The sequence below is a fragment of the Mus caroli genome, chromosome X, assembly GCF_900094665.2.
Source record: "Mus caroli chromosome X, CAROLI_EIJ_v1.1, whole genome shotgun sequence".
NCBI lineage: Eukaryota > Metazoa > Chordata > Mammalia > Rodentia > Muridae > Mus > Mus caroli.
The window spans coordinates 34,554,531-34,577,731 of NC_034589.1; the positions used below are offsets into that span (position 1 = coordinate 34,554,531).

The window sequence follows — 23,201 nt, forward strand, 5'->3', positions numbered from 1 at the left end:
CAGACAAATGTAACACTTCTATGTGTATGTGAGAAGTAGATTAAAGCCAGAAGATATTCGGCTTCCCTAGTGTACCTTAAAAGTGATTATGACAGCATCCAGGCTTCTAGTGTTACCTCTCTATGGTTCTAATCTCCATGGGAACATGCCTATAAATTCTAGCCATCATAGTAAGTCCCAAGAGATCATTTTCCCCCACTCTATCTTTCCTAGGGAGAATGTTTCGGTGAATGTTAGGCTTGAATCACATGTCTCCTTTCTCTATAAGACTGAAGGCTAACCTTTCTTGGATATTTATCACTTTTTTGTTTTGTTTTGTTTTTTGAGACAGGGTTTCTCTGTGTAGTCCTCGCTGTCCTGGAACTCACTCTGTAGACCAGACTGGCCTTTAACTCAGAAATCAACCTACCTCTGCCTCCCAAGTGCTGGGATTAAAGGCATGCACTATCACTGCCCAGCTTATCACTATTTATAGTAGGAAAATGAGCCTGATAATATTAGCTCCTTTTTGTAGTCTGACAAACAATTAATGGCAACACTTGATGTTTAAATCTATAAAATGGTATGTTGATGAATTTTGGTACAAACATATTCTCCAACCCTGGGTGAAACTATAAATAATTGTTTAAGGATGACAAATAACATTTATTTTACTATAGGTTTATGTGTCTCAGAATTTCTGAGAACTTTATATATGTGTACTCTTACCTAAACTTTACCACTGACATACAAGAAAAATAGGTAAGACTAAGTATCTACTTGTCCATAGTGACACGGCTAATAAATAGTGAAGTCAAAATTTCAGGCCTTACACTTTCATTCTGGTCCACATGCTCTTGGCCATACTGCCAAGAAACATGTATTGAGATTAAAATGCATGCAAGTCCTGATTTCACCTCAGAGATCTGGAGCAGCTGTGCTGGCAGAGCCATCACCATGCTTCTGGCTAGAGATCTATTCCACCTTTCCCTGGAAGAGGAAAAGAAAAAATATAAGAAGAAACAGCTGGTTCAGAGCCCAAGTTCTCATTTCATGGATGTGAAACGTCCAAGTTACTACAAGATTACTACAGTTTTCAGCCATATTCAGACAGTGGTTCTTTGTGTGTATTGCTCAACAGTGTTGTGCCAGTTCACAGGAGGAAAAAGCCAGGCTCACAGAGGGCTGTTCATTTAGAAGAAAGCAACATTAATGCTCTATACAGCCTCCTGAATCTCTCTTTTCTCACAGAATGCCTTATCAATCTCACTTACTCCCAAGATGATGTAATTATGTTTGATTTTATAAAGCATACAACAAAGACCTCCTATTTTGGTATCAGGTATTTATTTATTTATAATTTTTTTAGTTTTAATTATGGACCAAAAAAAAAATGAATGCAACTCACTCCAGAATTTTTTCGTTGGATATAAGAGCATCAGTATCCCTGGACTCGGTGTTGCAGGGCTGTAATTACAGCTATGTAGGTGACTGATGCTGGAAGATTACAAGTTCAAGATTTGCCTAGATCTTTCATGGGATGAGAGTAAGGCTAGCCTAAGTAACTTAGCAAAACCCTGTCTTAAACATTTTTTAAAGGTGATTTTCTTAAACTGGGTGAGGTCCTGAGTTCCATCCCCAACCAAAAGGGGGAAAAAAACAGGATATCAATATATGTGAATAAACCATTTTATTTTTATTAATCATTACATTCATTTGAATCTCAAATGATATCCCACTTCCCAGTTACCCCCCACAATCCCCCATCCCATATCTGCCCTCCTTCCTCCCCTTTTCCTATATGAGGGATCTCTTCCACCCACCCACCCACCCTCTCCCTCCCCACCACTCCAGCATCCCCCTATGCTGGACATAAACCATTTTACTATAGCATGTATAATAGTTTGAAAAACTCATGGAAGCAATGTGAATGTTCACTACTAAAGAAACTGTTAAATAAATTATAGTGCACTAGTATTTAACATTGAATGGTATTTGGCTACTAGCTGAGATTAATCCATATGTGTTGAATTGAGGTTTCAAGTGACATATTAAAGATGAAAAACAGATTAGAGAATTCTATGAAGTGTGGCTCATAAATGGCTCACATAATATATATGGCTGTAGCACAGACATCTCCCTTGAATGTCAGACCACCTACTCAATGTTTCCTCTTCAAGTTTCCAAAGCACTGCAAATTCAATATATCTAAAAACTGGGCATAGTGATTTCTATCTCAAAATGTAATTGTTTCTTGTGTTCATTTCTTTGTTAAGATATATGTATTTTCAAGTTCCATCCGTTTGCCTGCGAAAATACCATCCTGAGTGAGGTAATTCAATCACAAAAGAACACACACAGTATGTACTCGCTGATAAGTGGATTTTAGCCCAAAAGTTCAGAATACCCAAGATTCAATTCACAGACCATATGAAGCCTAAAAAGAAGGAAGACCAAAATGTGGATGCTTCAGTGCTTCTTAGAAGGCTGAACAAAATACTCACAGGAGGAAATATGGAGACAAAGTGTGGAGCAGAGACTGAAGGAAAGGCCATAAAGAAACTGCCCCACCTGGGGATCCATCCCATATACAGCCACCAAACCCAAACACTATTGTGGATGCCAAGAAGTGCTTGCTGACAGGAGCCTGATACAGCTGTCTCCTGAGAGGCTCTGCCAGAGCCTGACAAATACAGAGGTAGGTGCTCACAGCCAACCATTGGACTGATCACGGGTGTCCCTGATGGAGGAGTTGGAGAAGGGACAGAAGGAGCTGAGGGGGGTTTGCAGCCCCATGAAGAGAGCAACAGTATCAACAGGCCAGACCCCCCCCCAGATCTCCCAGGGACTGGACCACCAACCAAAGAATACACATATGTAGCAGAGGATGGCCTTGTTGGACATCAATAGGTGGAGAGTTCCTTGGCCCTGAGGGGGTTGTTCTATGCCCTAATGTAGGGGAATGCTAAGGCATAAAGATGGGAGTGGGTGGGTTGGTGGAGGAGCACCCTCACTGAGGCAGGAGGAGAGGGATGGGATAGGGGGTTTCCAAAGGGGAGACCTGGAATGGGGAACACAGTTGAAATGTAAATAAAGAAAATATGCAAGAAAAAAGAGACTATATATATTTTTTTTTCACAAATAAAGGAATTAAACTTTGACCTAATATTTTGCATCTTGTGCTTCTGAGTACAGGAAAATTAACAATAAGATGCACTTAAAATTCTTCATGAAAATGTATCCTTGTGTGAGGGGTATAGGAAAATGATTCTTTCCAGGGAGTTGCTCTAGCAACCATGCCCTATTTTTTCATCATTCCAGCTTGGCTATCAGTTCATAGGTATTACAGCAGAAAGTCCTTTTTGGTTTTGAGGCATCCTAACTAATTAATGCTATAGCTTGAAAGTCCCTGAGTACTGAAGGCATGACAACCCTTACAGAAATCTGCATTTTTCCTAGCTTTCTTTCCTACTTTGGAACTCATCCTGATTCTCCCATTTAAAATTCCAGAGCTCTGGGCACAGAGTCCTTCATTAGTAACCTAATCCTACCAATAGGCAGGTCTCATCATTGCTTGGTAAGTCCTGAGATGTTGACTATCACTTGATTCTTTATGATGATGTTTGAAATTTCATGCCAGATGTCAGCTCAGAACTGTGATAAGTTTCTCTATAACTTACTGTTTCCAAAGAGTGGTTTTATGCCCTGATGCAACTTCAGTGTTTCCTGGATGTGATGTACTATTCATGGCTCTTGAAAAGGTGACAAAGCTCTTGAAAATGGGGCAAGAAGCATATTATCAACCTGACTTCTTAATTGATGGGAGACTAGATCTAGCTTGGTATATCAGGTTCATACAGCTTTTGAAAAACTTCAGACTTTTAGACATCTCTAATATAATGTTTTAGATAATTCAATATATACAATATTATCTTGCATTTATGTCAGCTTTTACTTCTCTTCAGTGTTTTCATGCTGTCATTTTTGTTTGTGCCTGCTATATATCAGATTTTACATATCTTAGAATAGGTACTAAGTGAATTAAAAATCTTTCAAGGCCAAGAACTAATTGTTCCATGATTTGAATACTCGGGAACCAACAGGATAAGAGTCAGACCAAAAAAAATGGCTAAACGATGAATATGGTCAAAGTACATGATACATATAAGTTACAAAGTACATACATATGTATTATAGAATAAAATTCCACATTTTTATAATTGTTTAAAATAAGCAGTAATTTGTCTATGTTAATTTATAATGTGATTTTTAAATAATATTCTGTTTTTGAAATGGTCTCACAATGTAGTCCAGCTGACCTGGCATTCATGTGTAGACCAGGATGACTTTGACCTCCCAGAGAACCACCTGCTTCTGCCTCTCACTTTCTCAGCTCATTTTGCAATTAGAAATGAAGTTAGCCATAGAGGGAGTAGAGTTCATCAGTATTCATGTTGGTTAGAAGTAATTATAAGAGTGTGTCTGGTGGACACACTCTCAGACCCTTTTATGGCAAGGATGTTGCATGTGCTGTCATGGGATGTCAATCACACAGAATGTAGCTGCTTTGTCTTCTGCATAAGGTTCCCTGTATCCAGAAAGGGATGCATGAAAAAAGACTTTGTGTCTGGATGGAAACTTGGAAAGAATTGTGCAGGATTATTTTTTAGACCATACACAGTTGCTAAAAACCGTTGTAGAAGATTTCAAGATGATTGTTACTTCTTTAGAGTCCAAACACCTAGCATGTTTTGTTGCCTTAGATTCTGTTGGGTTTTTTTTAAGCTATGAAGGGAGAAAAAAGTATAAGCTTAACAGAGGTAAACTGTTAATGTTGGTGTGTTAGCACAAAAACAAATACAGAGGGCACAAGCAGACAACTCACAAAATAAGAATATCCAAAAGGCACAGCAAAATGCTCAATCTTTCCATTAAAAATAATGACAAGTTCAAGTAAAACCAATATGACTACTTACTGAGAAAATGTAGCAACTGTAAATAAAGAGGAGCCAGAATTGCTATGATTCAGAGAAGTAAGCATTCTCAAACATTGCTTATAGGAACACAAATGATAAATAAATTAAACAATAAGTAGCAAGAGTTTTTTACCGGCCTGTCCTTTAACTCCGCAACACTGTATTCAGAAATGTAATCCATTCAGAGTCACAGATGAGAACAGAGTTGTATGCTAAAAGATTCACATTTCCACATTGCTATAGCAAAATATTGCAATGAAAATTAAAAAATAAGGGGATTGATTAAATAACATATTTCAGGATGGTGTCTGTGGCTCAATAGCAGAATATTTGCCTAGTATACAGTCCTGGATTCAATCTATACCACACTAAAAATTTTAATAAATCAGCCAATCCTAAATTATACACACACAGTTGTTTTAACTTATCTTATATGAGGCACAATGTCATAGAATAGAAGTTTAAAAACGTATTTTAAATCTATGTTGAGGGTTGCAGAGATGTTTATACATAGCACATACACACATAAACAGAGAATTAAAAAGCAAACTGTACAACAGTCTGTAAATTATGAGATTTTAATATATCATGACTATGATTTTTATAGACATTAAAACTTCATTAGTTAAGAATACTTGCTGTTCAACCATGAAAACCTGTTTGATCACCATCATCTACATAAAAAGCCAGGTGTGGCCAGGCACATATGCATTTGTAACCATAGCTGCATGGAGCAGAAACAGGTTGATTGGCAGGGTTTGCTGACCAGCAACTCTAGCCAAAACAGCAAGATCCAGGTTCAGAAAGGACCCTGGCTAAAGGCAATAACAGAGAAAATGGTAAAGCATGACACCAAGCATAGTCCTCTGGTCTTGCCACACAGGGTATGGGAATGCATCAACACACATAGGTTTACACAGCGTATATATCACACATACATAGCACGTACTGGGTGTGGATGTGTATAAACAGAGAACTAAAAAAGCAAACTGTACAACAGTTTGTAAAGTATGGCATTTAAAAATAGCCTAACTATGCTTCTCATAAACATTACACCTTCATAAATAGTCCTGCCTTAGAAGCCTGTTTGTTTTTTTCTAAGGAGAGACAGAAAGGGAGTGGATCCAGAGTGGAGGGGATGTGGGGAGGAACTGGAAGGACTAGGGAAAGTTGAAACAGTAATTAGAATTTACTGTATAAAAAGAAATCTATTTTCAATGGAAGAAAAATTAATAAATTAATTAAGTCTCAAAAATAAAAAGGAGAAATCAAAATAGATATCTTAATAAAAGTGGTGTTTTGTGCATATTTTACTTGGATCCATAAATTTTATCATTTCTTTTTGTCACTAACATTTTACTCAATGAAAATATGAAGACTAGGTTTTCTGGAATTCTAAAGATAGATAGATAGATAGATAGATAGATAGATAGATAGATAGATAGATAGATAGATAGATAGATAGAAAGATAGAAAGATAGATGGTGGGTGGGTAGATGGATGGTTCTGTGTTAACAAAACGTGTTGAAAAGATCCTCTGTCATCCTAGGCCCATAATTCTCTATGATGACTAGACTCTCTGGACATATATAACATAGTATGAGAACTTTTATTTTATGGAGCCAATGCTATGCATATACATGTGTCTGTATAAAAAATGAAAAAGAAAGAGGGGAAGAAAAAAGATGAGAAAGAAGAAAAAACTGACTGGCTAAATATAAAATAATATCAAAAGTAATTAATGGTAAATTTCATTTGTACTGTTATACATATCCTCAAATGCTAAACAATGAATGGGTTCTATTTGTAGAGTTTATCGAGCAGTATTTAGGTTCAGACTAAAATGAAGCTGTAATACAAAGTATCCTTAGACTGCCTGTCCCCTCCCCCCACCATACACACAGCCTCCCCCATTATAAGTATCTTGTACCAGAATAGTTTCACTGCCCTAAAATCCCTCTGTTCTTGGATTATTCATTCCCCCTACACAACACCCACTAGAAACCCCTGATCTTGGTACTATTTCAGTGGCTTTCCCTTTTCCAGAATGTCATGTGGTTGGATTCATAAGGAAATCCGCTTTTCATATTGGCCTCTTTCACTTAGTAATTGAGCTTGACATTCCGTCCATGTTTTTATTGCTTGAAAGTTTAGTCTTTAGTGCTGAAAAAAATAATTTTGTGGTTTGGATGGAACATGGCTTATCTAGCAATTCACTTGCTGAAGGACATGTTGCTTAATTTCAGTTTTTGAAAACTATAAATAAGGATGTTACCAACAATCCTCCATTGTATTAGAGAAGCCTGTTCTTTCCGTAAGACTATGCTGCTTACAGCTCGCTAAGCAGTACCAGCTCTCTGACTGGATTGCAGACTTTTCTCATAGGCTTTGACAGATTCGATAGGGAATGCTGCGCTTGAGAAATGAAAATGTATTTCTTCCCCTTCTGTCATCTGGGAGATATTGTTAACAATTGATATTATTTCTGCTTTAAATGTTTAGAAAATTCTCCAGTGAACTCATCTAAGCCAAGGCAGGTTATTCATACTAACTTGAGTTTTCATTATATACCAAGCACCCAAATTGAATCATGCTCCATTTCATCTACAGTATCAAATTGGCAGACTCTGAGTTATCATCAGTATTTTTTTAATATTTATTTATTCTATGTATTTTATGAAGACACTGTTGTTGTCTTCAAACACATCGGAAGAGGGAAGAGGGCATCAGATTCCATTACAGATGGTTGTGAGCCACCAAGTGGTTGCTGGGAATTGAACTCGGGACCTCTAAAAGAGCAGTCAGTGCTCTTAACCACTCTCTTAAGCCATCTCTCCAGCATCCGGTAGTATTGTCTTTTTATGTTTACGTTCTACATTAATACTACCTGTCATTTCTGATACTACCTATTTTCTCTCCTTTTGTTAATTAATCTGACTGGAATCATATCAATTTTGTCAATCTTCTGAAAATCAGCTTTTGGGTTCACTTGTTTTTACCATTGATTTCCTACTTTTAATCTTTAATGCATCTTTTCTTTTGCTTACATTGCAATCAATCATGGTTTTCTGCTTCTGATTGCATACAATAATATTTTGTCTTAGATCTTTCTTTTCTTCTAGAAATATTACCTCGGTGCTAGGAATGTCCCTCTACATACTGCTTTCACTGTGCAGCATAAATGATTTTACTTTTACGAAATTAATATTTGAATTTTAATGTTATATACTGACAACAATTCTTAGGAGGAATAAAATCTAACAAGGGTTTTGTTGAATATTTTTAATACATGAGTAAGTGGTTTTAGTTGCAAATTCCATCCATGTATTACCATTCTTTGCTTTGTTTTGGTTTACCATTGGAGATTTGGAGGATATTTTTACCTATCATTCTATTGAAGGTCTCTTTCATATACCTCCATAGCAGTCAGAAAGGAGACACTGTATGACTTCTGTGGGTTTTTGTTTTTTAATTTAGTTCATCATCTAGAGTATGGTCTGTCTTGAAGCACCATGGGTTTTTTTTTTCTTTTGAATGCATATTAGGCTGTTGTTAGATGAAGTGGTCTGTACATAACAATTTTATGATTCACTGATAGTGATGTTAAGTGTAACTATGACCTTACTAATTTCTGCCTAGTGGATCTGTTCATTTCTGATAGAAGAGTGTTGAATTCAGCAATGTATTTTGAGGATCTATTGTTAAGCACTCATATTAAGCATTGCCATGTCTGGCAATTATTGATTCATATCATTATGTGAATATTTTCAAGATATATTTGTCTCCATCTATTTACTTTTTATTTTATGTGTCTGAGTATTTGATTTCATGTATATCTGTGCACCACATGCCAGAACGGGGAATTAGATCCCCAGGAATTGGAGTTACCAATGCTTGTGCATCACTGTGTGAAAGGTGAGAATTGAACTTGGGTCCTCTGGAGAGCAGTAATCTTAACTACTGAGCCTTAGCTCCAGCCTCCATCCACTTACTTTTAACTCTCTTTTTAAATCTTTAAAAATGTTTTATATACATTTACTTTTAACCTGCAAATGTTCATGAGTTATAGTGAATACACAAAAAGAATGTACAGTAAAGTCTTAATTTTCGATCTACTCTGATTTTCTTTCCCTTTTAATTTTTTTATTTATATCATTGATAAGTGATGCGATATTCCTGAAGTTGGATTAATCACAATACCTCATAACTTTTATTCTTTTATTTATTGTTCTTATTAATTGTTCATAATTCTATCTTACACAGTTTTCTACTTCTTGTAGATTCAATTTGGTGTTTATAATTCCATTTCCTTTCATTTTAGCATATATATTATAATTTTTATTATATTTTATTTACATTCTAGCCATTGCCTCCCCTGCCCGGTACCCCCTCCCACAGTTACTCATTTCCTTCCTCCTCCCTGTCTCTGAGAAAATGGTCTTTCCCTCACCAGGCCTCCCCCTTCCCTGGGGCCTCCTCCCTCTCCCACTAAAGCCAGACCAGGCACTCTTCTGCTATATATGTGTTGGGGCTCTCAGACCAGCTAGTGTATGCTGCCCAGTTGGTGGCTCAGTGTCTGGGAGCTTCCAGGGGCCTGGATTAATTGAGATTGCTGGTCTTCCTATTGGGGTTGCCCTCCTCTTCAGCTTCTTCCATCCTTCACCTAATTCAACCATAGGGGTCCCCAACTTCAGTCCAATGGTTGGGTTTAAGTATCTGTGTCTGTCTCAATCAGCTTCTCATTGGCCCTCTCAGAGGACAGCCATGCTAGGCTCCTGTCTTTAAGCCATCATAGCATCAGTAATAGTGTCAGGCCTTGGTGCTTCCCCATGAGATGGATCCCAAGTAGGGCTGGTAACTGGACCTTCTTTCCTTCAGTGTCTACTCCATTTTTGTCCCTGAAGTTCTTTTAGACAAGAACAATTCTGCGTCAGAAATTTTGTCTGTAGATTGGCAACTCCATCCCTCCACTTGAGGCTCTCTCCCCAGTGTTGGACATTTCATCTAAGGTCACTCACTCGCTTTGAATACTGCGAGTCTCTCACCTCCAGGTGGCTAGTATTCTCTAGAGGGTCCCTCACTCCCATTCCTCATGGGTGCATATTTCCATTCATTCTGCTGGCCACCTGGGCTTCTCTCCTGTCCCAAACTTGCCCCCCATACTTGATCCTGTTCCCCTTTTCCTCTCCCCCCTCTACTACACATATGCCTCCCTCCCTCTGCCTCTCTTGACTACTTTTTTCCCTCTTCCAAGTGGAATTGAAGCATCTTCACTTGAGCCTTTCTGCTTATTAAAGAAAGTTCTTAAGTTCTGTGGGTTATATTCTATTAAGAATAAGAATATCATGAGTTTTGCCGGCAAATGGATGGAACTGTGAAATGTCATACTGACTGAGGTTACCCAGACTCAAAAGGACATACATGTTGTGTACTCACTAATAAGTGAATACTAGCCAAAAAGTACAGAATACATTATAATTTTTAAGAGCATTTTTTGGTTGGTGCAGGGAATATAACAAACATTACAACTAAACCAAGTTTACCTTCAACTAATACCCTCCTGGTTCATTGTTGGTATGATATTATTTTTAATTAATTAATTTATTTTTACTTATTCACTTTACATCTTACTCACTGTCCATCTCCCTGTCACCCGTCCTACAGTCCTTCCCTGACCCACCCTCTCCTTTTTCTCTTAGGGGGTGGGGCCTCCTGGGTATCCCTGGACCCTGGCACAACAAGTCTCTGCAAGGCTAGGCACATCATCACCCACTGAGTCCAGATAAGGCAGCCCAGCTAGAAGAACTTATCACACATTCAGAGGGATCCCCACACAAACATACACTCTGGTTATTTGGGACCCACATGAAGACCAAGCTGTACATCTATTAGATATGTACAGGGAGTAGTTCAATATTCTTAATCTCCTTTTTTCCTTGTGCCATTGCTAATATTCTTTGGCTTATACACAAATAGACATAAGTGTGCATATATATATATATGTATATATGAAACATTTTATATACATTTATACATGTATAAATTAGATTATTTATTATTGCTCCAGTATCCCCGGAGCTCCTGATACTGGAGTGGCAAACACAGAAGTGGATTCTCCAGATTTTTTTTTAAATCTTTCTTAGTTCTTTCTTTCTCTCATAGAAATTTCATCTATCTGTTTATATTATTCAGCTCATCTTTACAGAATTTTTACTTTACAAGGAAACCCCTGAATATATTAAGCACGGTTTTCTTTTTAAGTTCTTGGTCAATTTCTCCATACTTATATTGAATCTGAATATGGTGCTGCTAATTGCTCAGTTTATTCAAATGCCTTTAATATGCATCAAAGGTTTTTGCTTCTGTTGTCCAAAGATGGACATATTGTACCGAGTAAAAGAAGTCCTAGTAAATAGGCTTTCTGTAATGAAGCTGGACAGTGTGTGGAGGATGAAGCATTGTAGGGTCTTATGATTAGGTCTCAGTCATGCAGTGTGTCTTTGCCCCCAGAGTGAACTTCACCAGTGCTTCGCAGGATTTTCCCTTTACATAGGAAAGGATAGGAAAAGACAGTTAAAATTGGGTATTCCCTTTCCTCCACACAGACTATACACTGATAAAACTCATAAAATTGTAGAGGCACTCTATAATTAAGTCTTCCTGGAATTTTCAAGTCTCATACTTGCCTACACTAAGCCTCCAGTAATGTGCCAATTATTGTTAGACTTTTCTACCCCAGGCACTGTTTCCCACAGAGCTTTCAGCTTCTGGGTTTCTGCTTCTACAGATTATGGCTCTTGTCTTTCCAATTATTGGGGCAGTAATTTGCTCTGAATCTTCACTCTCCTCAGATATCTAAAAGGAGCTGTTGAACTTTTTAGCTTATTCACATTCCTGTTTGTTTAGCATACAACAACAGTATTAATATCTAAGCTTTACATGCAAAACCAAAACCAAGTTGGTTTCAATGTCTGGCAAGATATTTGATACCTATTGAGAAACAAATTGTAATTGTTCTTTGGAACTGATTTCTTAGTGAGTATATATGTATGATGTTTTAAAACGTATTTTCAAAAAGATCTACATGGGAAGATTCAAAAGTGAAGGGCTGGGAATTTGATATCTAGTAGGTCTTGTCCATCCTCTGGGAAATCAATGCTTTCCCATCCCAAGCAGACAATAAGCAATTCTACTCCCAAAAGAAGCCAATCGTTTCTGGACTTCAACCACTTTAAAGTGAGTTCATGTTCCTGCCCGGAGCAGCTCAGGTACAAATCTGGATAATTTTCCTTTTCTCGTCTTTTATCAGGTTTAACCATTAAGAGAAGCTTTTGCACTGCTTATTCTCAAATTCAAGTAAATTTACAATGATGGCATAATCCCATAGAGCATGTCACCTAGATGTTGGCAGTAGTCTTGTCAAAATACATTATAACTTACCAACTTTGAAGGCCCTAACAAAGACAGGACTAATTTGACATCAGTGAGGTTATACTGAAGTACTGTGTCCTCTATTCAAGACAGTAACCCAGAAAACCAAGTACCTAATTTCCCATATTTATCACTTCTTTGTTGCACTAACATGTTTTCAGAAGTCCATTGCATAAATATGAACACACTGCCTAGGGAAGTGAATATATTAAAATTTCTGAAAAATTAAATTTCTTAGAAATTAAAATACAATCAAGAACAATTTAATGGATATGAAAAAAGGAAGAAAATTCCAGACATGAGAGGGAACTGAGCACTGTGACTGTATATAAAAAGAAAGGATAAAACAGTTGATGAAGGTATCAAAAGGGAATTTAAAAGATGCCTATTTATTCTTCAGGTCCCAAGTGGACAGCTTATCACCTGACAGTTTACCTCCACTGGAAACAAGAAACATGGGTGCTTATCATTTTCTTTTTTATCTGCCTCTTCCTCTGTGAAGTAGAGGCTAAAGAAAAACAGCAACTGGAGATTATAATAACAGAATTAATAGACGATAAAGAAATGGTCTGATGGAACAAACGGAATACAAAGGTACCTGCCTCAGACTTCTAGTCTCAGTGGTGCTATTTGGAAAAACTAATGTTCATTAGCACATGTTTGACTGGGAAGATAAATTTTCCCAGATTAGACAATCTGCCTCATATCCTTTCATCTTAATTACTATTAGTACCCCTTCTAAAGAAGTATCCCAGAACAGGTGATATAAGACATGTGTGGTGGTGGTGTGTGAGTAGACTAGCAGTGGGCTACTAATTTCCTTCAGGTCCAGGGTTAAAGTGGCTAGAGTTTCCAAACTTATTAACTGACATTCTGAGGGCTTGTAGAAAGAATGGGAGGAATATAGCAAATGTAGGCACCATGGCCATTTTGATCTGCTGGAGGGTGTCCCAAATGGGAGAGGATGAAAAATTCAGCAAGTACAAGCTCTAGTGGTCAGGTTGAGGAGTGTACTGCAACCTTTAGTAGTGACTCAAATCGTAAGCAAAGGACGCACTGGCTCCCTCAGCCTAGTCTCGGGTTAGATCTGATCCATGTATACAAACAGCTGCCATGTCCCACATTCCCACCCAAGGAGAAAATGATATTTACTCTAGACAGGGTCACTCAGCCACAGGCTGGATTGACATTCATTGATAAGACTGGCATTTATCTACTCTGCAACTTGTTAAGAAGACCTTAGTCCCCAGAGAATGTCAGCACCTAGAACAACCAAAGAAGAAAAAAACTTAATAGCCTATTCACAGAGAAAATGCAATATAAAAATTGCTGTACTGATGTATTTTTAAAAAAAAAAAAAGATTCATTTGATTATACACATTGAATTCCAACCCTCATAGCACCAGGGAGGAAATCGTTCTAAAATTGATAACTTGTGTTTTTTACTTCCCAAAGTTCGTGTTCCCATTCAAATTGCAGTAAATCTTTAGAGACACTGCCTTCTGAGCCTAAAGCCTATTTCCCCACCTAATTCTTGTCTCTTGGTAAATACTTGTAATGTATCTAGGAAATCAAAAGCATAATTTCTTTTTCAATATATGCAAAGACATTCATCTCCTGCAGTTGAGGGGGTGAGTTAAATGCTATAAAAACTCAGAGTCGAGTGCACGGCAGCTTTAGCGTGGCTGCTTGTCCCTCTGGCACTGCTTTTATTTCCCAGCAACAGCATTGATGGAGGTGGAGGCAAGGTTCTGGCCTCCTGGTTGCTGTCAGAAAAAGCCACTGTTATCTCATTGTACACTGAGGAGCAGGTGAAGAGAGAGAGAGAGAGAAAGAAAAGATAATGAAAGCCTCCCACGAGCCTTTTTGCCTCTAAAAATATTAACCCAAAGCCCCGGACCCTGCTATTCTGTCTTCTGCTGTGTGCATAGAGAACAGGTAATCAGGAAAGCTAATCAAAAATGCATTCATTACAGCAGAGCGACAGTGGGTGAGAGCGACTGAAGCTTTCATTTGGCAAGAGGTTTCAGGACTGGCACAACGTGGGCTCCATAGCCCTTTGGCAAACCTTTAGCACTTCCCTACTGCCCTCCTCCCTTCCCCGCTGGCCTAGCAATCTCTGTCAAGCGCAAGCCTGCTTTTCCATTCAAGGGAATCTAATTCTTGCACTTGACAATGCTTCCCTTCAATCACCACAACCCTGCTCTGTAAAAGCTGCTTTCTGTCTAATAAGGCCTCTAAGTAGTTTTATAATCCTTTAAAGGTGTTTTCTCACTTGAAAAATACATTTTTCTTTGTTTTCAAAACAGGAAGCCATGGCTTGCCAGGGCTAAAGAAACCCAAATGCTGACAGAGTCTGCAAAGGTAAATGCCTGTGCTGCTGTCTCTAACTTAGTAAAAATGGTCTCCTGGAGCCCTCGGGATCAAAAAATAAAATAAAATAAAAATCTCCCGGGAGACAGGCTGAAATATTCAGTTATGTTATTGTGTTATGGACTAATAACAATTACACATAACCTCATTGGACATCAGGCATCATCCTCCATCATATCAAATTTATCTAGATAGCCTTGTGAAGTATGTAGTATATTATTGTGAGCTTCCTCACCACACAGATGGACACGGTTAAATCTGTAGTCCTTGGGCTATCAGACTTCAGCAGGGCTATGTAAGTGGCCCAACACAAACTCATAAATTTACTGAAAACATTATGAGGATTCTTTTTGTAGTTTTATTTTTGTAACTAGCTTGTTTGTGCAGTTAGTGACATCATATCCCCATGTGAAAAAGATGGACATGCTAAAATACTAATTTCAAATATAGGGATCTGACCTCTGAGCAATTCTGGCTCTTAATCCTCCCACACTGGTTTTGATAGAAAAAGACAACTGTATTCATACACATTTCAGCACCTCTCATCTCAAATAATAAAGGGAACTCTACCAGGGCACTTGGCTACTATTGAGGAAATAATTATTTCACAAGGCATATAAATATCACTCCATCCCCTGGTGGAAAATCTGCTTTACCTAAGGTGAGGAGAGATGTTCAAAAACAAAACTCTTTCCAAAGTTTGTATTTATTTCAGTACATTCATGCTACTGATTGAGGACTCATTGAGTCTATACTGATGTAGAAGCAGCCATCTGGTCTCTGCTCTTTAGTAAGACACAAATTAGTCGGAATGCTAATACACACACACAAAGAGGGGCAGAGAAGGAGAATGATTTGGAGGTACGGGAAAAATAATTCACCAATATCTCAAGCTTGATTTTATCTATACCTCTTACAGCCATGTGTCCCTGAATAAATAATAATGATAACAACAACAATAATAATACCTAACCCAAAGGGTTAGCACCCTTGTATTCAGATTGGATATGCTAATATGTTAGAGCATTTAGCACATGGCTTACACATTAAAAGTATTTGATAAACAATAACTAACACTATAATTGTTTTTGCATATATAAGATTTTGTAGCTTATATTGCATAGCCAAGGTCTTATTAGAGGAATAAATGGTGATTTGAGGTGATACGATGAACATCTGATGTTACTTCAGAATTATGGTAGGAGATGGTAAGAGAATGGAGTATCAGGGACTTGACGAGGTCAGAGTCTTCTTTGAAAAATAAATATCCTAAAGCCATATAAATTTAATTCCAAGGAATCATTAATCTACATTACAGAGGACTATGTTTTATTTTTAGTACAATACTCAGGAAATCATAAAAATGACAAAATAGCCAATTTTACTTGAAAAAAAATGCTTTAGAGTTCCTTTAAGTGGCAAGCACCTGTGCTGAATATAAAATAAAATTCAATTTACCTAATTCATTTGCCACTCAAATTTTAAATGCATGCGCATTACATAAAGCAAGATTTTCCCACATTATAATGTATAGAAGCAAATTGCTGATGTCCATTTCTGCTTTGTTGGCATTTACAACCTAGCCTCTTATCATGCTGTGGCCAGCCACAGACACACTCAGCCAATTTCTATATTCTTGAGAAACAGGAAATGTTACCCTCACTCAGACTTCAGTTCTTTTCAACTGCCACTACTTCCTTAATAGTAACAGAAGTGCCATTTCCCCCAAGAACATTGTGGGCTATACTAACTACTTTCATGTGAGTGCTCATACATAGAGAGGAACTATGGGGAAGTTTCAATGGTGAGAAGGCAAGAGGGAAAAATGTATTCTTCTTTCCCTCCATACAGTTTCAATCCCAACTCTTCCCCATTATGCTCTGCACTTCAGGATACTGTCTTAATCACAATGTGTAGCTGCCATCTTCTCTAAGGGGTTGCCAAATGTGATCAAGACAGAAAGACATTTGGTTTCTTTGCTCTAGAATCAAAACCTATTTCTTCCTTACATTCTTGGTGATTAGTTCAATAAAATATCATTTGTTTGTGCTTTTATTTAATTCAAACCCCCATCTGTTGATTAGAAAGAGACATATTCAGTATATATTCTGTGCAGGCATTACTCAAGGGGTTGGAATTACAACAACAAAAAGACCCTAGGTAAAAAGGAATGTCATTATAATAATCACCTAAGACTGTAGATTTGTGTTCTTTTTGTCTCAATAGTAAATGGAAAGGTCTGTTTGAAATACTGCTATTTCCATAATCAAGAACTCTTTGTTGGAACTAACTTGCCAATGTTTATCTCCACAGTATATGTTGTACCAGTCTGAAAATGTTGTGTTATAAAAAAATTATAATAAAAAGAAGTATCTACCTTTGTGGATGTCACAATCTAAATCAAACAAAATTAGTTAAATATTTAATTAAATTATAGAGTTATACTGTTTCAATATCGAATTTCAAACATGCTAGAATGATTACAAAATACCTAAGTTTAAAAATATTACTGAATTATAAAAATGTATATTTTATGCATTTATTAATAACACTGTGAATTCAAAAAGGATTTTGAAGTGATCTAAAGCAAAAGGCCCAGAAATTTATTACCTTAGTTTTTTACTCATAAATCTAAAGTAAATGCCAACTAATATATTGGAGGATAAAGGAGAGGTTCAATAGACAGAGTCACTGTGGCTTTCTACTTGCTTAATTTGTCTGCAGTTATTAGAAACTGCCACTTGATGGTGGTAAGAATGCCTCAGTTTATAACCATATGAAATGTATGGGCAGAAATGGGATTTATAAGAATAAGGTTACAGTGTATTTATTTCAAAAGTCTTGTGACATAATTCATACTTAAAGAGTTTAAACAGCAGGATGACTGGATCAGCGGTTAAGAGCATTGGCTGCTCTTCCTGAGGTCCTGAGTTCAATTCCCAGCAACTACATGGTGGGTCACAACCATCTGTAGTGGGATCTGATGCCCTCTTCTGGCACACAGCTGTACACACAGGTAGAGTACACAGATATTAAATAAATAAATCTTTTTTAAAAACCCAAAACTTAAAAAAACAAAAAACAGCAGGCTGGAATGATGGGTCAGTGGTTAGAGCACTGGCTGCTCTTCCAAAGGACCCTGGTTCAGTTCCCAGCACTTACAGGGCAGCTCACAACTGTCAGTAACTTCAAGATATGACACTTTCACACAGACATACATACAAGCAAAACACCAATGTACATAACAAAATTTTTTAAAATTGCAAGAATTTATTTTTAAAAGGAGTTTTTAAAGCTTAGTTGATTTGGTTTAAAAAAAAAGTGCTTATCATATTGAGTTCAGATCAACAGCATCCAATTAAAAAGTCCAGTGTGCCAGTGCACACCTATAATTCTGGCACTAATGTGGAAGGGAAGAGGCAGATCCCTGGGGTGTGCTGGTCAGCCAATCTAGCTGAGTCACTGAGATCCAGAATTAATGAGAGATACTGTCTCAAAAGTTATGGCGAAGAGCTGTAAAGGAAGACATATAAAATTGTTCTCTGGCATCTGGGCAAATACACACATGCAAATAGATGTACATGAACCCACACACCCATGAACATCCATGTACAAGTGCATGCATGGGCACATGCACGTTTGGACGGAAACACACACACAGAGAGAAAGAGAGAGAGAGAGGGAGAGAGAGAGACAGAGACAGAGACAGAGAGACAGAGAGAGAGAGAGAGAGAGAGAGAGAGAGAGAGATCTTAGAATGTTGTCATGAAACAGTTTTTGTTTGTTTTCTACTTCATTGAGGGTTACCTATGTAATCCAAGATAGCATAGAATTTACTCTGGTAGCCTAAACTCGCTTTGAAGTCCAATACTACTGTGTCAGCCTCTGGAGTGCTTAAGTTACAGGCAAGTAGTACTATACCCAGAGTCAGGAAACTTAAGAAAATTTAGAATTTGAGTGATCCCATGAAACCTCTCATTTATTAATTTATTCCACACAATATTTATTGAGACACCTGTAGTTAGTAAACATTATACAAAGCATTTAAAAATAAAATTCATGTGCAAAGGAGTTGACAATAAGGAAACATCTTTGTAAATAAAAGAGGAAACTCAGTTCACATGCTAACTTGTTAATAATGGAAACTGTGTAATTACTTTCCATTTAACATCCTTTGTTTGAAAGATGCTTTTGAGAGTCTCTTTCTTTTCCTATTTGTATGAAATGCTTCTAATTTTGATTTTTTTCTTGAATCTGGGAATATAAATAATTCTTACTTCAAAAAGCTATTTGTTGTAAGATTTAATGGGGCCATACATCTAAACCACTTACCTGAATACCTATGCTTAGAAAATAAATAAATATCAGCAATCATTGTCATTATCACCATGATAATTGTCTTCAGTACTATGTTATCACCATCATCACCAGGAGTAAGAATATGCCAGATATGTAAGTAAGTGAAATTCAGAGTTAGGGACTCTTTGTTTTCTCTTTAGATTTAGAGGGAGAAAGGGTTATTTAATTTGATTTGCTTTGTTGTTGTTGTTGTTGTTGATGGTGGTAGTGGTGGTTTGCTTGTTTGTTTTTCTGGTCTTTTTTAAAGGTATTGCCTTAGTATAATTTTACTAGTATAGTAAACCTGATCATAGAATAATCTCTCAGCCCATGCACGATCAGTAAGATCGTGTCCATCTTTGTCAGGCCTCTTGCCAAGAGTCAGGGCAGTCCAGTGAATTTCCTTTTTCCCTGTACCCTGAAACTTCTCTTGAAACCAAAGCTACACTGGAGGGAGGCCAAAAGAAGCAGCAAGGGACTGTTGGTGATCTCCCTAGAAGTACCTTCCCTTACTTTGAACCCCTGGGGGTTGAGGGGGCTTGGCGGATAAACATGCTCTCTGGAGGCTGAAGTCAAGATCCCAGAGAACTGAGGAGGAGCTGCTCCACACCAGGCCCGTCTCATCTAGAGCAAGTACTGCCCTCATGAGCGTGATTTGTGTAGTTGCTTCGCTTTCTCTGTCATAGAATTCTTAATGATGTTTGAACAAAGGGTCCTGTGTTTTCATTTGCTCTGCATCCCACAGATTAAATAGCCAGTCCTATCTGCAGTGAGTAGTTTCTTTAAAAAAAAAAAAAAAAGGGGGCTACACACTGAGCAGGCCTTGATCTTTTAGTTCCCTCCTTCCTGCACTACTCTCCCTCCCACCCACTTTCTCTTTCTTCGAGACAGCATCTCACTATGTCACTATGTCGCCCTACCTGGTCTCAAACTTTCAATTCCAACCAGACTGGCATAAAACTCATAGCAATCTTTTCCGCCTCTGCCTCCAGAATTCTAAGATTACAGGCATAAGGTATGTACCACCAGACCAGGAGACCTCACATTCTACATTTGAGTCCTTTTAAATGTCTAAATCGGAATCCTGAGAATGACTGCAGTGGTATTTTTCATATTCTCTTCTCCGTGCATATTTTCTCAAAAGTAAAATGAGCTATAACCGCAGTCCTTGGCTTAGCAATAGCACTGCAGTGACCTTTTAGTGAGTCTGAATGAAGAAGTCAGTACAGGAAGCCAGAGTGGCTTGGATTCTACATGTGATGTAGGGATGTGGTAGATAGCCTGTCCTGATTAAATTCTTCATCCCCAACCTATTTCTGGAGAATGTTTACAAATATTTCCATTAAGTCCATGGCATGAGATAATCAATTCTGAATGGGAATGACTCAGTATGAACTGGATGATATCAATGTCCTGTTTACCCTGCTCTTCCTTCTTTGTCCTTCCGCCTCTCATGTTTTCTATGGAAAAGTATATGAGATGTATCCCCAACTCACAGACAAATACGCTGAGGCTCAAAAAGTTAAATTGCTTCCAGAGGTCACATTCATAGTTGTTTTGACAGAACTATGATTAGAGTCAAGGTTTTCAGAGCCTTAGCACAACACTCATGTCTCTAAAGGTATATATCATATCACTTTTCCACAAAAGCCTCTCTTGTAAACACATTGTCGTTTGGAGCTGGATTGTCCTTTATTGTGTGTCACATACTCATTGTTGTCCTGTGCTTCCGAAGAGTTTTAGTGCTGTCCATGGACTCTCTACCTTCAAAATGCCTGTAGACATCTTTCCTCTAGGCTCTATAACCAAAGGCAGCATCATTTATTCCATCAACCTGATAGCAATTACAAACAAAAAAGTTCACACCCCAAAGAAAATCTTCAGTGGTTTTCTAGTGAAGTACAAAACTCCACCGAAATTCACATTTTCTTATATTGAACAAACAACAGATTCTCTTGACCTAAGACAGCCATGGTTTTTGTTTGTGAATTTGTTTATATGCTTAGTTGTTTATTTTGTAGGGCTTTAGATGGGTTCTTACAATGCAACTCTGGAGCACGTGGAACTCACCATGTAGATAAGGACAATCCCAAATGTGTAGCAATCTTCCTGCCTCTGCCTCAAAAGTGGTTGTACAATATAGGCATTTTCAATAAAAAAAATCACTGATTTTAATTTTGTGTGTAATCACCCAGAACACTGAAAACTGTTTAATGTGCCTTTTTTCCTTTGCTTCAAAATACTACTACTATACTCATGAAACTGATATCACAATGATTCAAAAGGATATGCCCACAGCACACAGATTATACCAGATTAAAATTTCATAAAATCAGCAATTGCTATTCCTCCTTAAGAATTAGCCACAGGCTAAATTTCAACTGTCTCTAGTTATCTTCTTCATTCCTATAAAGACTCTGAATTCTCTTTCAAAGAAGAAACTCAAAACTTCCTATACCTAAAAAAAATGTTTAAAATTAACTTATTCCTCAAGATATCTACAATCAACAATTAAGGCAGCAGAAATGAAAAAGTGAAAGTGGGAAGCCAACAAATAAAAAGTCCTCTAGGTGACCCTGAAAACAACTACCTTGTCTCACCTAGACACACCGTACATGTTGACATCTGAACTCACAGGTCAGTTTTGACAATCAATGAAAGAAGGCATTATTGATAGTTGTCCTGGGAATATGAGCATAAACAGAATGATCTTGGGCAAATTAGACAGCAGGGTTGTGCTTCTTTAGATCACATGTAAAACCACACCACTGCCAGAACCTATTGTAATTAGTTATTAATCTGCAGTGTCTTAAGGCCATATATCAATTCTCACACAACTATGGCCAACCTGGACTGGAGCACACAGACTATAGCTGCTGAGATGGATTTTCCAGTCCCGGAAGGCCTATGAGTCAACTCTAGTGGCTCTGTTCCATAGATCTTTCATTTTACTTGGACAACAAACTAGCTGGTACCCGCCCTTCTCATGACACTGACCAAAGACAGGATGACAAGCAGAAATGTAGGAAGGACAAAAGCTGGAATTGGTGTACTGCCAATCTTCCCATTGAGAAGAGCAAGGGAAAAGTCACATTATCACATTAAAGGAAAAGAAATAAGCTGTCAATAATAATATCATGGTGAATGTATAGATTCAGGAAGGGATGAATAGCTAATAGAAGCTATTTGATCTAACACAGATATTTCTCCTGTCTTAAGCTTATTACTACCTGCCCCATATATAGGAAATGTCCATTTGCCTCAGCTGATGTTATCTGCTCACTTTGTAGCATACAAATATATGAATTTCAGAATTCATCAAGCAACCAAAAGCTTTTGCAGTTCAATATAAAGAATAACTTCTTAAACAGTTGAGGCCCAGCATTGTGTCAACATTTCTAAATGCAACCTTCCCCAAGGTAGAGCTGGCAGGCCAGGCTACTCTAGGTTGAGGGGTTAATTTTTCCCTGATTTGCCCATAGTGTATTTTAGTGACATTTTCTAACATTCCCAAAGGAGTAAAAAGGTGTACATTAATAAATATGTCAACAATATCATCTGTTGGAGGTAATGTAGAATAATTCACAATAAATTAACACTTCCCATCAGAGAGATGTTGCAGCTTATACGAATGTCACTTTGTGAGAAACGGGAGTCCCGTAGCCATGTGATTTCCATCTGCAGTTTTCAAACCCATTCAGAACCCACCAGGGGATAATTACTTCTTAAGATGTGCCCATCCCAGCAGAATATTTTTGTTATAATTCAATTTTCTCACATACTCAGCCTCACAGCGTGAAGAAGACTCTGGTCTGCTGGATAAAGCCCTAAAGGGATAAGAGATTTTATTCTTCACCATTCAGCTGTGTGACCTTTGGGGGCTCACTTAACTTCTCTGATTATATAGTTTCATTGTTTATTGGGCTTCTAGTTACCAAAGCACTTGGTAAAATGGCAAGTGCTTCTTTATTAGTTTCTCACCTAGAACTCTCAATACACCACAAATCTCTCAGAACTAATCAGTGAACTATCAAACTGGAACACACCAAACACTAGACTAAAGCCAATTGTCAGGGTCTTCTAATATTTCTAATAACTTAATAT

At 37.6% G+C, this 23,201-nt stretch overlaps 1 pseudogene; it reads left to right on the plus strand.

Moving 5' to 3' along the window:
- The first annotated feature begins 936 nt into the window (after positions 1-936).
- On the plus strand, positions 937-1,176 carry LOC110286996 (annotated as a pseudogene).
- The last annotated feature ends 22,025 nt before the right edge of the window (positions 1,177-23,201 follow it).